The sequence below is a fragment of the Letharia lupina genome, assembly GCF_014066315.1.
Source record: "Letharia lupina isolate WasteWater1 chromosome Unknown contig_30, whole genome shotgun sequence".
Lineage (NCBI taxonomy): Eukaryota > Fungi > Ascomycota > Lecanoromycetes > Lecanorales > Parmeliaceae > Letharia > Letharia lupina.
The window spans coordinates 53,746-63,492 of NW_023502999.1; the positions used below are offsets into that span (position 1 = coordinate 53,746).

Here is a 9,747-nt window from a genome sequence, read left to right on the forward strand (position 1 = left end):
TCTCAATTTTAAAGTTTCCTCCTTATGTGTTGCTAACGAAGTTGAGCATGACCATACATAGAATGATTTGATTTATTCTCAAATCTCTTTAACATTTTTAACTTAGCTTCATCAGTATGCTTCTAACCTTCAATACTTGTAGCTGTTCTCCTAAAATTATACAAATTATCAAAGGGATACTTTTTAATGTAACTTGTTTCTAAGTCTGTTAAAGCTTTATTACTTACTCTTTTGCTATGAGAAGTAAAGTACTCGTATACACAAAAGTCAAACTTATCTAAACCATATTTTAAAATAGCACTTTGTAAAGCTGTATTAGATTTTTTGTTTGCAAGATGATGCTCAACTTCGTTAGCAACAAGAAGTCTTAAGTCTAAATCCTTGGCACTACCTATATATCGTTTGTTATTTACAGTATTTATAAAACAGTATATACCTGCCTTCTTTCTTAATATTTTATTATAAGTAATAACTGCTTCATTATTATTTAAATTATGAAAAACTTTTATAGGAATACGTGTAGCTAAATTGTTCACTGATTGAGATGAATAAGTAGAAATAAAAGTAGAAAAGCCTCTTCTATGTTCAATTTTAAAACGAAACCCTGTTTTATAATTGTTATGTGCGGAGGCTATAGGTTTCAGATAAATACATTACTTTTACATTCACATGCAAAGTTGGACTATATCTTCTTAAACACAATATAATTTTGTATTTAATGATTGCATGTAGTCTCTGAGGATCCTACTAGGATACGTTAATATCTTTCGGTTTCCTGCTGATTGTCTTGTATAATATAAAGGTTTTCCAGCATATAGCAATCTTTTACGAGACCAAATCATATTGTTTTTATTCAGTAGCCTCGGCTAAATCAAAGGGAGCTCTATTTGTTTCTGCTATGGATCCTATAAAGAAAATTATAAAGATAGGCAATAGTGGTACAATATATCAGATTGCTTTTTGCATTTCTGTATTAACGGTTAAGCTCAAGCTACCTGATAATAATACAACAAGCAGAATGGCTGAGCTTAAGATCAATTCGTAACTAATTAGTTGAGCAGTACTTCTTAATGAACCTAAGAACGCATATTTAGAATTAGCTGATCCAAATTTGTTATTGTAGAAGCTCTTTATCTTATACTTCCATAATTCACATTATGGTTCAGACTATATCATAATCTTATATATATTAATATTTTTATCAAAAGATACTACAAAGAATCTGTGACTATTAATTTATAAACGGGTTGAAGTAAAGATATCTACTACATATTCTTTTTAAGTTATTTTGTTATAAAATAATCCAATTATTTACTAAAAAGATATAGTTTTTCAGGTCTAGCTGTTTTTGTCTCTAAATGTCTTCTATTAGTTCTATATTCTACATTAAAAGATTCAGCAGCTAACTTTAAACTAGGAAAATTATTTATTAAATCTAATGTTTGTGAATTAGAAGCTCAAACCTTTTTCTTATTACCTAATTGTAAAGTATTTATATTAGTAAGTAATTTCCTGATTTCTTCATCAGTAAGTTGCTTACTAAATAAATATGTACCTTTTATTCCTTCTGCCTTACTAGTGTCAATGAAAGAATTAATAACATTTCTGCTGATACCTATAGCATGTGATGCTTGAGTTTTAGATACAAAAGGATTTCCTTTTCTTAATTCTAGTGTTTGAGCATCATATGCTCAAACTTCTTGAGCTATATTGCTGTTAAGTTTGAAATCATTTGATACAGTTTTAACTAACTTAAATGTTTCTTTTAGATCTATAATTGGTTTACTATTATACAATTTACCTCTAAATGGAATATTAGTATCTATATAGATAGATATTGTTCCCCTAGCTATTTTTTGTAGTTGGCTAGCTTCTATAATGCTTTTATGTTTAGCATATTTTTGATTTATCTGATTACACATAATTTCATAAACATACACTTCTTTAGATTTACCACTTACATAAATTGTATTATTATCTTTTAACATGGATAATTTAGTAGCTAAAGTTTCATGTATTTGTGATTCAGAAAATGAAGAAGAAAAGCTAGTATTTAATAAAGGAAGGTATTTTTGTAAATAATAATTCTCTCTAGCTCCTTGTTCTGGTGCTGAACATATTTCTATTATTGATATTTTAAAATGTTCTCAACCTACTAGATTTACAAAGAGATGAAATTTACTATTAGTATTAGGTTGTAAATGGTTGTTTAATCTTCTTTTAAATAAAGTAGTTCTACCTATATAGTATACTAGACAATTATATTTATATTCTATAAGATATATACAACTAAGAGATCCTCATTTTTTTACAAGTTCAGACCTCTTCTTTATATCATTATAAGTAACTAAAACTTTATCATCAAAAGGTTTTGCAATAGCATTTCTATCTTTGTATAGATCTTTTATATAAAGATTATGTAGTGGCTTTAATTCCTCAATGTTTAAACTTTTTTTTTCCTTTTTAGTTGCGCAAGCAATACCTTCAATTTTAGTTGAATAATATCTTTTACCTACTGGATTAGGCTTGCCCACTATATAGAATATACTAAAAAGTCTATAAGTAGGTATATAAGTAGTAGATTGAATCAAAACCTTAGAGTTGAAGGCTTTGTTACCCTTAATAACAAAAAATAAAATAGTCGGGTCTATAGTAGCGTTATTTAAATTTGTAGCTAATACACTAGATAATTTAGGCTTAGCCTTTAAACTTGATAATAAAATAAAATTTTTAAGATTTTGGGCGCTCGTGGTAAAGTTATCGACTTCTCTTGAGTCTCATCTACTAGTCGTTGAGTATTTAAAGTTTAATCAATAGTTTATTAAAAGAATTAAAACTATTTCATACCTTATATTAACAAAATATGTTAAGAAAATTAAACTAGACTTTTCTTCAAGTTGACTTTGAAAGTTTCAAAACGTTTCTTGAAATTCACCCAATGTTTTACTTATTACTCACGTAATAAGGGGACTAATCGTTAATCCTGCTAATAATATACCATAAGTAGATAAGGAAGAAACTGCTAACATATATAGTATTCCTAAATCAAAGTCTGATATAGCTAGACCAGGACCATATGGTATAACAGAAAATCCTAACAAGGAAAAGATTAAAGTTATGATAGGTCCAAGAAAAAATAAAACTAAATTAGCTTGTGTGGGGGAAACATATTCTTTTAAAAGAAGCTTTAAGGCATCTGCAAACGCCTGTAATAAACCGTAATATCCTATTATGTTAGGACCTAATCTTCTTTGCATACTTGCCATTGTTTTTCTCTCTGCAACCGTAACATAGGCCACAGTTAATAATACTGGCACGGTTACTATTACAACTTCTATAACAGATATAAAGATAGGTGAATATAACATGGTATTAATAATAAAACATATAATATCTCATCAAAAATAAAGCAACCAACTTAAAAACTTTTTCTCATCTAGATATAAATTAAAGATAGAAGTAAACTAATATTTTATTAGTTTTTGGGTCTAGCGATAACGCTTCTTGCTCATCCTTTCTGATTTTTCATATGAAAAAACAGAAAAGAATAAACATGGCGCAAGAAGCATATACTACAATAACAACTAAAATGTTGTAAATGGAACAGGAGAACTCTTTATTATTAGTATATATATTTGTAAAAAAGTGAGCAAGGAAATAAGGAAATAAGGAAATAATGGGTGACGATAAACATTACGTATACAAAAGCAACTCTATGGTTTATCATGAAGATTAGTGATACATATGAACTATAAACAAACTTGTATTCTTATCTAAGAGTTGAACTTAGATCTAAAGATTAGGAATCTTCTGCTCTACCATTGAGCTAATAAGAATATAATAAATTAGCATTTTGCTCTTAATACTTAAAACCTAAACTCTTTACTTTTTGATTCTAACATAAATGTATATTACAATATTAAATTATATATATATAAACTAGATTCGCGCTTTCAGTCATTTAACCAACGTGGTGCTCCGCATGCTTCGCAACTAGAAGGGATACCGAGGAATCGAACCTCATGAATATGATCTGCAATCAAACTGTACAACCTTATACATGACATCCCTTTATTTTATTTTTATCTTTTTATTATTGCATATAACAGTGATGCACTTTTTATTGCGGTTGCTTGTGAATGCGAAGCATCATGGCATCAGCATCATGGCATCAGCATCATGGCATCAGCATCATGGCATCAGCATCATGGCATCAGCATCTGATTTTTCTAAAAAAAAATGTGAAAATGAGAAAAAAAGCAACACAGGTAAGCTTACATTTATATCTATTAAGTAGCCAAGTTTAACATATCACTGACAGATACGACTCGAATAACACGGAAAAAATCATAAAAGTTGAAAGGTAAAGGCAAGCCGGGTATTATGTTAACTGTGATATAATTAGGGACAAAAGAGTTATGCATAGATACAACATATTCTATTAACGTCCAAGCATGATACAAAGTATACATAACAAGGTGATGCTCTGCTTCTTGTTCCACAAAAGCTTCTTGTTCCACAAAAGCAACACATAACTAGTCTCTTCTCGAGATGACCTATCCATTGTCCAAAATGTTATCTTTTAAGTCTAATATCAGGTCCTATTGCTTTAGTAGAAACACTGTTTAGTATAAACCAAGGATAATTGAACATACACAATATATCATATAAGGATACGTACAATAGCCTATGTATAGATGTTAATTCACCTATACTCTAAACTATAAAACATCCTATATATAAATAAATATCCTGTATATAAATAAATATACCCATAATAAGGGTTAGCTATATTAATGACTGTTAATGAATATATATATGCACAGTTAGACAAATTGTTTTTAGCAGAAATACAATTGCATATAGACTTAAGGCACTACCTGGTATCATTAAATGTTTTGTATAGTTGAATCAATTTGATTTAGTTGCTGATGCCATGATGCTTCGCATTCACAAGCAACCGTATATTAAATAGTTACAGGTTTCCCTCCAATTGTTACTAATAGACCCCTCAAGTAATATTAAAGAGAATCCTTAATGAACTTTGATTGCTTAAGATCATTAAACAAATTACAAGTCTAATTACAGGATCCATTAGAAATGTTATCTGGTGTAAAGTGTTGTAAAATGTTTTGCAAAGGCAAAACACGTATTATTAAAATAATTTATAACATCAATTATGGTTTCATTTATAAGCAGTAAGCTATTAATCATATTAAATTGTATTATATTAGTTTTAGGTACTCACTTAACAATTTAAGCATATATCATTTGAAGATGCAGCTCATTTCAACGAAAAATGTATATCTCTTTTATGAACACACGTGCATAAGGCTCGAACTTACAATCCTTGTAACCGAAACGCATCACTTAAGCTAATGCGTACTAACATGTATATTAATAATTGGTTTATTTAAGACCTACGGGATTCGAACCCATGTAATGATGATTAAGAGTCACATATTTTACCAATTAAACTAAAGTCTCTAGATTTATTAACAAACATTTAAAGTAGTACATATCTTTATTTAAGTAATTAAGCCAATACGTGCCCATATAAAACATAAAATACCTTTTAGATTGATGCAGTAGAATATGTATGCTTTAAACTTTTCGTAAAGTACCTTTAAATAAGTTTGAACATTTATCTAAAGACTAATAATATTTACTTTAGCCATTTGATCAATAACAAGTTTGCACAGTATTAAGTTACCCCAATGATATAGATAAAGTTAAATTCTTATCTAAGATTCGAACTTAGATCCAAATATTAGAAGTATTCTGCTCTACCATTGAGCTAATAAGAATATATTACCATTCTTACAGTAAGACATAAGGGTCAGTAAGGGTGCATACCGCATTTGCTACTAGCTTACAGAGCATAGAATACAAAACCAGAAAACCCTTCTGATATTATACCCTCCATCAATATACTTCCTATTGTTAAGAGTACTAAAGAGTTAGTAAAGGAATACAATGAAAGTGTTCATAGTTAAATGGTCAGTCTAAACCTGGTGCTATGACCAGATCTAGCTAACTAGGCTTAGGTCAGGCTGGTGGAAGTAAAAGAAGCTCAAATCGGAAAGACTCGTGGATTAAAGTCTAGGCTGTAGAATGAACTAAACCCAACATATCATCGCCTGTTCCGTGTTAAATTTCCAATAATCCTCTACACTAAAGTCAAAACCTCGTACTAATGGCATAATAGACATCCTCTCTACCATAAAACCAGGAAAGTCAAACATACACAGAATATTATGCAGGTGTTGATCAATAGACGTGTCTTCAGCTTTAAGCATATCAAGGTTATAATAAATATTAGCAAAGATAGCACATCCCATAAGTAAGCAACCTAGTCCAAAAAAAAGATAATTAGGTTTATTATTAGCAGTTACCACTAACTCTTCACTTGTTGGAAAGCATCCATCATCTGAATTATTAGCAACAGGTGTAATGCTGCAGGCACCTTTAAGGAAATTTCAACCAAGTTGACAAGTTTTATCAAATCAATTGATTTCGGTTGGCGTACCCTAAAGCCAGTATTTAACAAATTCATTTGAATTATTCTTAGTAGACATATCAATATGTATATAAGACATATCAATATGTTTAGTAAATATATCAAGATGTGTCTCCCTATATAGGGAACCCATAAAACTGTTAAACTCATAAAACAACCTGTTAATGTTATCATATGAATCAACAGGCATATCATGTGATGATGCCGATAAAGATGAGAAGAGTACAAAATCATAAACATAAAAGCCATGTGATATTATACCCGCCACCAGTATGCTTCCTATTGTTAAGAGTGCTAAAGAGTTAGTCATGTTAAGTTTTACATTAAATTTTACGAATACACAGCAGAGTAAACAATAAGGAATAGCTGATTTGAACACCTAACCTACCGTGTGTAAAACGGTTGCTCTACCATTGAGCTAATTCCCTTATATTTGTTTTGCGCATTCGAAGCATGCGCAACATGATATAAAAATATAAACATACAAAACCTCTTTTTTCGTGGTTTTTCATTAGAAAAAACAGAAAAGATGAAGTGTAAATTATCTATTGTTCTTGTAGTCAAGAAACAAATTTTTCTATAGACACTGATTCTATAACAATAGGCATTGAACTGTGTAATATACCACAAATCTCTGAACATTGACCATAAAAAGTTCCTTTCCTGTTAATCATAACAGAAACTTGATTTAATCTTCCAGGATAGGCGTCACATTTAATACCTAAAGCAGGGCAAGCAAAAGAATGGATAACGTCAGCACCTGTAACTATAAATCTAACATGAGTTAGTTCTGGTATAATAAGTCTATTATCCACTTCTAACATTCTTAAAGCACCGTCTTCTAAGTCAGATTCAGGCACTAAATATGAATCAAATTCAATAAACTCATCATCACTATTTAAAAAATCAGGATATTGGTAGCTTCAGTATCATTGGTGCGGAAGTTTTTAAACAACCTTTCGACTGTACATTAAGCATCATAGATATACATCTAAAACACCCACAAGTGACCCAGTCTGTTGCAACAGACATAAAAAAATAAATTGTCTACTGACAGTCTTGTATTCTTAATAGATATCGGATAAAAATAAGATATTAACTGTTTTCACTCATGTCGCCAAAGAGAAAAATCTTTTTCTCTTTAAGATCCCCGTCGGGATCTTAGAAATTAATAGATTCAACTTATTGCCTTTTAAAATAAATAACTTTATTATGTTTGATGCCCATTATTCGCAATCGCAACACTTAAAGAGATAAAAGCAATAAAGAGCACTAACTAAGGCTCAATTAAGCTAGTGGTCTATATTCTACCCCTTATTCTACCCTATTCTCCAACATAAAAATTATGTTTACTTAAACCGGATTGAATAAAAAAAATAAATATAAACATATCCATTAAGATCACGACTATTACATATATGTGAGGGGATTAAAATAACTTATACTTTATTGCTTTTGTGTTGCTATTGCGGTTGTGCGAAGCACATCAGCATGAGTATAACCTTGTTTTTGCTTGTGTGTGTGAGATGCTCAACTTCGTTAGCAAATCACATGACATGGCATCAGTAACTATAAACCTAATTTATAGCGCATACTAGGTATAACAAAGGGTAAGATCAATTTTCTTAGCTTTAATACTGATTCACCTTTAATATATATTGAAGATTGGCCAGGTGTATTAATCTTTTGAACGGTACAACTTAAATAAAAGAGTTTTTTTAACAAATTAGCTAAAAGTTGCACTTCTTCTAATTTAAAACTATTGCTTGATATTCTAACCCCTGGCTTAGCTCAGCCACCATCATCCATGATCCAAATTGCTAAAGCTAAGGGTGTCAAATATTGCTCTAGCTTAACACTAAGCGTTTTTGTACCTTTTTTGTAAAACAGTTTGTATATTCAATTAAAACTTCTGAAAGTAAAGGTATTAAACTCATAACCGTAGTACTCTTTAATTTCGTTAGATATTTTATTCCGTAGTTTTCTAGTGTACATTCTAGGTTTTAAATTGGAACAATAACCTCTTTTGTAATAAAATTCATACAATCAAAATAAATAGTCTTTATGTACTTGACTTTGTTTATAAGAAAATCTAGTACCTTCTATAGTTCTTGCACTAGCATAGGAATCACCCAATAATGAACCAATAAGAACGGATATTACTTCCTCATTATGTGGTCCTATTCTATTAGAAGCCTTAACTTTAGTATGAAATGTTTTCTTGAAATAAACAGGCTTAGTTAAAAAAGTAGTAAAGTTATGTTTTGTATATCTGGTGATGCTCATGTTTGGCAATTGCAACAAAAAGCTTGTACTTTGGACTTGAGCTAGTCTAGGTACTAAAGTATTATTTTTTTCACCAGTACGGTTTGACATAGGTAGTCAAACCGTTAAACTGGTATCTTTTATTTTATTTAATATATGTAATTTAAGGCCACCCGTAAAGAAACCTTCTGCTAACACTGCCATAGCTGGATCACTTACTTCATCCATTAAATATAACAATTTAAAAGATGGAAAAGCGATTAAAATTAATATTAAGGCAGGTGTAATAGTTCATATTAGCTCGATCAATGTTCCATGACTTAAATATTTATGTGAAATTGCTGACTCTGTATTAGTATAGTTTTTAACTATTGATATTAATAATCATCCTACCCCAAATAATATTATAACTAAATAGAACAATATATTATCATGTAACTCCACTAAACCTTCCATTTGTGGTGTTGCACTATCTTGAAAATATATACCTCAAGGTCTAGGTGCATCACAATATGACATAGGTAAAGCTGCAAAAACGATACTTGGACAAAAGAATAAGAGAATTATACTTGCACAAAATAATAAGATAATTATGCTTGTAATAATAATTACTTTTTTAACTATAATAGGATTGTCTTTGCTAGATCCAACCTCAGATGATCCACCTCCACCAACAGATGATCCGCCGTTACCGTTACCTCCTTTACCATTACCTCCTTTATCGTCGGAGTTTTGAGAAGGATCAACAGGTGCGACGGGATTAGGTGTGCCTTTTGCTATCTCTACTATTCTAACAGCAGAATTAGGGTAATTACGTACTACCCATTCTGCTACAGCTGTAGGTCTGTCACGCCATGGATCTATTCCCAAATCGGGAAGAGGTATTATATGTGAATTTATATGCATGCCCGTGTTGGTATAATATGTAGTTCTAATTCCCGTAAAAGGATCTATCCAGCAAG

At 30.4% G+C, this 9,747-nt stretch overlaps 4 non-coding genes across 4 annotated transcripts; all 4 read right to left on the reverse strand.

Annotated features, from left to right (window-relative positions):
* Positions 1-3,765: 3,765 nt before the first annotated feature.
* Positions 3,766-3,836, reverse strand: HO133_007578. Its single transcript has one exon. It is a non-coding gene; the product is annotated as a tRNA-Arg (tRNA).
* Positions 3,837-5,414: 1,578 nt separating this feature from the next.
* On the reverse strand, positions 5,415-5,487 carry HO133_007579. The gene has a single exon. It is a non-coding gene; the product is annotated as a tRNA-Lys (tRNA).
* Positions 5,488-5,736: 249 nt separating this feature from the next.
* Positions 5,737-5,807, reverse strand: HO133_007580. Its single transcript has one exon. It is a non-coding gene; the product is annotated as a tRNA-Arg (tRNA).
* Positions 5,808-6,876: 1,069 nt separating this feature from the next.
* On the reverse strand, positions 6,877-6,948 carry HO133_007581. The gene has a single exon. It is a non-coding gene; the product is annotated as a tRNA-Val (tRNA).
* Between the last annotated feature and the right edge of the window lie 2,799 nt (positions 6,949-9,747).